The sequence below is a fragment of the Alosa sapidissima genome, chromosome 17 (assembly GCF_018492685.1).
Source record: "Alosa sapidissima isolate fAloSap1 chromosome 17, fAloSap1.pri, whole genome shotgun sequence".
NCBI lineage: Eukaryota > Metazoa > Chordata > Actinopteri > Clupeiformes > Clupeidae > Alosa > Alosa sapidissima.
The window spans coordinates 28,998,906-29,005,041 of NC_055973.1; the positions used below are offsets into that span (position 1 = coordinate 28,998,906).

The window sequence follows — 6,136 nt, forward strand, 5'->3', positions numbered from 1 at the left end:
AAATGTTCTATTCACTCACGAACAACGTTGCTGTCAGAGTGAAGCCTCGCAGGTCCCCCAGTCAGCCAAGCTAGCAGCGACTTTGTCCTTTAGACTACGCACCCACCGCTGTCATAGCCACCACTCAGCCCGGGCAAAGCCCTCCAATAAATAACGTTTTGTCGCAACGCCGAAGGAGTTGTCATGGCGATGGGTCGGGGAGGCCATTGTGACCGACCCTGCTGTGTGTGGGACCTCAGGCCCCCTCCTCTCTCTCTCTCTCTCTCTCTCTCTCTCTCTCTCTCTCTCTCTCTCTCTCTCCTCTCTCTCTCTCTCTCTCTCTCTCTCTCTCTCTCTCTCCTCTCTCTCTCTCTCTCTCTCTCTCTCTGGTCACTGACAGTGGTGTGACCTAGTCGTATAGTCAGAGACGCTTCACAGTGGACATTCGAATCTGACAGACACTGTAGGGGGGAGAGTGTGAACGGTGTGCCGGCCAGTGTGCAAGGTCTGTCAGAGGTGAGCAGCAGATGGACAGTGCGTGACACACAAACACACACACACAGGAGCGTATAGTGACAGCCCCCCCTCCTGAAAGCTGGCTCGTCACCAAGCGAAACGGCACAGAGACTGGCTGTCACACCAGTCCATCCGAAGATGGAGCGAGTGGCTCCAAGGTCAAGCCTCTGCCTCGTACCCAGGGATCAGTTCTTTCTCTCTCTCCCTCTCTCTCTCTCTCTCGATCTTCCTCTCTCAATCTCAGTCCCTCTCTTTCTCTCCTATCTCTCAATCTCTCCCTCACTTTTTCTCTCTTCCGCTTTCTCAGCCAGTATCTCTCCATCTCTCTGTATCTCTCTCTCTCTCTCTCCCTCTCCCTCTCTCTCTCTCAATCCCATTCTCTCTCTATCTTTCTCTCTCTCTCTCTCTCTGGCAGTGCACAGTCGGCCAGCACTCCGCCTTGCCTCTACCATGAGCTCTGGAGAGGATTTAACACCAGCGCGCCGTCTGGGAAAGGTCCTCTGATTAATGGCTGGGCTCTGGCCGTGTCCTTCGAACAAATGGGAGAATAGAGGGCGTCCCACGCGGCGCCGGGCGCTTTTAGACAGGTGTTTTGCGAGGGATAGGAGGGTGGAAGTGGACCGGGGGCCCACGCCATGCAGAGCGAAATCTACTGAATCTCATTCACAAGCGCTCGCATATTTAACACACCCTCTAAGCAAATCTGAGGGAGGGGGAAGAAGCAGCCAGGCAAGTGCATTTTTAATTTAAGATACACACACACACACACACACACACACACACACACACACACACACACACATATACAGGCAGCCTAAATCAAACACAACGTGTTTTCCTTTGCCTCAAATGCATGATCTCACCTGACTGGAGTCTGGGGCAGGAAGGGCAGGCGAGAGAAAATTCGGAGACCTTCAAAGGAGCACGTGTCGGAAATCTGAGTGAAATGAATCTCGTGCTTAACGGAGGATGGCCAGGGGGCCTTTCACGAGGGAAAGCGTGAGAGCAGGATGTTTGTCTAACCCAGCCAAGTGGGGCGAAGCTGCGTCGGCGTCAGCGGTTGCCTTCTGCGCTCGAGGAACCCGACGGAAGGGTTCCGCTCTGCTGGCTCTGGGTAACACAAGCGTCTGCTGAGCCAGAGGCCAGTACATATGAACAAGCCCTCACACTGGCCAGCCATCGTGTGGGTGGTCTGGCATCACCATGCAGCTCACTGTGGGTGTGTGTGTGTGTGTGTAGTCATTTCCTGTGTATTAGCCGCATTGTGTATAAGCCGTAGGACAGTGTTTTTTTTTTCAACTTAAAAAAACAAAACCATATTAATACCATATTATTACACGGGCTCTCCATAATGCTGCAGAATGCTCCATTCACTTGGTCATTATTGGGAAAATAAGTCCCTTCAGGGCGGAACAAGACCCATCCGCTGCGCGTCGGGCTCCGGTTCGCCCTGTCGGGACTTATATTTCCAATAATGGCCGGCGTTCTATACATTATCCCTTACTTAACTGCCCCCGTGTGTTTACCTCTGTAAGTTTGCAAAATCAATGTATGAACCACGGCTAATAGTTGGGAAATTGTGGTATATGTATGCTGGCCGAATAGAGGGAGTCAAAAACTGTGTGTGTGTGATGTATGTGTGGGAGAGGGGGACATGTGAGTGTGTATTTTATTCTGGGCCACATTGAAATTCGGTTTAATGATCCTCTCTGAGCTGAAGTGCGGTGTGTGTGTGCTGCTGTTTTACATGCCAGAGGCCTGCATATGCCTCTGAAATGCAGATCATCTCGCTATACACTGCTCACAATGCAGGTGCAGGGAAATTGCTGTATTATTTTCCTCAGATTTTATTGCTTGCCAGTGGGGGTTTTTTCTACTCACCATTATCTGCCTGGCGTGTGTGTGTGTGTGAGAGAGAGAGAGAATGTGGTATTGTGTGTTGTGTGTGTGTGTGTGTGTGTGTGTGTGTGTGTGTGTGTGTGTGTTTGTGCAGCTGTGCACACATAGCTATAAACTATACCCCCACATGATTGTTGGCGTTCTGTACATGGTACACACACACACATACAGCAAGTCCTAGACTGGTGTGCAGCTGCTTTTGAAGCTCTGGTGCTGTAATTGACTTCTGCTCACCTTGCTGTCCCCTGAGCAAAGGCAGTCTACTTAGCTGGAGGGATTGAATCGTGTGTGTATGTATGTGTGTGTGTGTGTGTGTGTGTGTGTGTGTTTGTGTGGGTGTGTACATGCATCCTCACTGAGTCTTTAAGATGGTTGTAGAAAAGTTAGATTAAGCTGTTCAGGAGTAGATGGAATCGATGGAAATATGGAGGGTCTTAATGGAGGGTAATAATTCTTATGTGAAAATTCTGCTTCTTCCACTTAAAAATGTACAAATGGTAGTACATGTGCACTGTCTGTACTCTGTAATACCTGTAAAAGCATAGGTCTTTTAGTCTGATTGGCCTGGGCCGTATAAAATAGCCCTGCTGAGATGCTGGGAAGAGTTGTGCAGAGATGAGTCTCTCTCTCTCTCTCTCTCTCTCTCTCCTCTCTCTCTCTCTCTCTCTCTCTCTCTCTCTCTCTCTCTCTCTCTCCTCTCTCTCTCTCTCTCTCTCTCTCTCTCTCTCTCTCTCCTCTCTCTCCTCTCTCTCTCTCTCTCTCAAGTAGGAAAAGCATCCCCACAAACCCCAGCAGTAACGACATACGGTAATCCTGGGCCATCCATGTCGGCTGAAATTGAAACCTGTCTGAATGCAGCCCGCTCCCTGGAGCTGTTTTTTTTTTTTTTTTTTTTTTTCATCCACCATCAATTACTACTCACTCTTGTTTACTTACTCTCCTGACCACACTGTTCTCTTCTTCTCCCCTCTCTCTCTCTCTCTCTCTCTCTCTCTCTCTCTCTCTCTCTCTCTCTCTCTCTCTCTCTCTCTCTCTCTTTGCACTCTGTCTTTCCTCCCTGTTTCTCTCTCTCTCTCTCTCTCTCCTGCAGATAAACCAGAGAACTATGACGTGATGTACGAGAGCAGGTTCGAGGAGTGTGACAAGGAGGCCTGCCTTTCCTTCTCCAAGGAGGCGCTCTTTGCACGCGCGTCACTGCCGACCACAACTACTACGCCATCTGCCAGAACCTGTTGTCGCGCTACGCCACATGGCGTGGCAGCACGGGGGGACTCCTGCACGACCCCCCACCTCAGGTGGCCGGGCAGTTGGAGGCGCTCCTGGACGAGTGCGCCAACCCCAAAAAGCGGTATGGCCGCTTCCAGGCAGCCAAGGAGCTGCGCGAGTACCTCACTCAGCTCGCCGGTCCAAATAGGTAATAAAAGGGCCATGCGTTACAGAGCTAAGCTAAGCTAAGCCCTTATGTTGGTTGTGGGCTGCGCCCAGATACCGTCCTTTCACGAGCTGACCTTCATGACCTCCTGTTTGACATCATTTCCTCTTTCTTCGCATGGCAGCATCATTTTGTTGTATTTTTTTTTTTGTGACTACTCATGAATTCCTTTTTTTTTTAACTCCATTTGTTGGTGTTACCGGAATCATCTGATGCAAAAAAAAAAAAAAAACACACACACCTCTGTTACGATGAATGGAAAGCAGGGGAAAGGTACAACCCTGTTTACATCCAGCACACCCATCCCGGATCTTTCAATCACATTCCCTCCAGAGAAGGTGCCGTTAATGGACACGGTGGGCGCCAGGCGTCGGTCCCCGTGTGATGGTGTGACCTGGTTTTCGTCTGGTCCTTCGAGGCGGATTTCTCTGCATCGCAGCTAACTGTTACCCAGCCCTCAGACACTGACTTGACAGACCCAAGCTGAGTTTGAGTCCATGTCCGATTTTCGTCCATAGGGCGTTGAGTCTGGTTCAGCCTCATGGTACAACGCAAGACGAGATATGTTGCTATTTTCCCAAGCAACAATATCTGGGCCTCCCCCCATCTGAACTCCCTCAGCAAGGCACCTCCGACACCTCCTCACAGCAGGGAGTGCCATGAGAAGGGGAGTCGGGGAGCGAGTGTGTGTTTGTCAGTAAGAATCTGCCTCTTACATCTGGAAAAAAAACAAGTCTTAGTTTTTTTCACCTGTCATGGAAAATCACTTGATATTTTCTGTTAGTTAGTTTGTTGTTTGTTTATTCAGCTCCCCTGTAATTTGGCAATCAGCATCGGTTTTTTTTATTTGGTTGTGTTCCTGTCTTTGTGGGGAAAGGCTGAGATGGTTTTGAGATGCTTGTACATAGGGAAAAAAATAAGAGACGAAAAAGGGACTTGTGGCGTCCACATGTTGCAAATGTTTTGCATATACCAAAGAGTCGGGATATATGTACCACTCAGTCGTGACCTTAGAAGCAGTGCTGCCCTCCCCCCCCTCCCGGTCACCCCAGTCAAAACAGCTTCACTCTGCAGCACTATGGGTATGAAACCTCATTAGAAGCAGTGCTGCCCTCCACCCCCCCCCCCTCCCAGTCACCCCAGTCAAAACAGCTTCACTCTGCAGCACTAATGGGTATGAAACCTCATTTTGGAGGCTTGTAAATTATTTTTTTAATTTTTAAATTGGGCTCGATCCAACATGACTCTAAACCATCCAGGGCTATCAAGTCACAGAGGTAATAAAATCCATTAATTGCCTGCTAATGATAATTAATGTCCCTTCTCTCCATTCACGCATTTCAACTAACATTAAGTGACGCTAAAAAGGGAATGTGTTTTTTGTGTAAAAAAAAAAAAGGGCCAGAGTTCCAAAATGGGTTTCTTCAACCCTTGAATATCTGAGCTACATTTTAATTTCACAGCTCCCAAATTAAATTAATCAAGCATTCATCAAATGGCCCCCCACACACTCAAGTTCCATTTGAAGTTTGAGCCACCGAGCTTTCAAGCTGCCAGACCTGTATTTCTTAATGATTTAGCACATTAGGGTGGATTTTGCACTTGGTAAACCAATAAATTAATTCAAATTTGTGTGTGGGTGTGGGTGTACGCGTGCCTGTGGGGGAAAGTGTGCGTACAAGTGGGCATTTTGATAATGAGCTAAAAAAGATTTCACACTCTCAGAGCATCAGCAGCGTATGACCTGGTTGTGTTGACAGTGGAGCATTAGAAAGGCCTCTAGATAGCCTGATAATCATTTGCACCTATACACGTGAAAGCTTCAAAAAATCTAATTAGATTCCCCAACACCAATGGGCAAACTTTGTTTTTATTGCTTTTTCTCTCTTTTTACCGATTGCAGGGAGAGCTCAGAACTTCTCTTTGTTTGGAAAAGCAATAAGTGTAAGTTTGGTCATTATTTTAACCCCCGATTTTTTTTTTATTTTTTATTTATTTATTTTTTTTTAACCCCAACCCAATGATCTATTTTCTGAGTTTTTATTTGACTGATGTCAAAGTTCCCCAAGAGGAGGAGACTGGCCCTCCTCTGGAGTGGTGAGCTGGAAGTGGGGGTTGTACGTGCGTGAACAACTGTCTGCTTTTGTACTGTACATTTTTTTGTTTTTTCATTTGAGTATTATATCAGCAGTGTCTGATTTTACTGTGCCTTTCATTCAAAAGTTGTCTATACAACTTTTTAGTGGGTTTAAATATTAAAATAAATGACTATATATATATATACACACTTACCTCACGTGTTTTGACTTT

General features: G+C 47.4%; 1 pseudogene; it reads left to right on the plus strand.

Moving 5' to 3' along the window:
* The window catches only part of LOC121688042, a 26,381-nt pseudogene extending 22,305 nt beyond the window's left edge, over positions 1-4,076 (plus strand).
* The last annotated feature ends 2,060 nt before the right edge of the window (positions 4,077-6,136 follow it).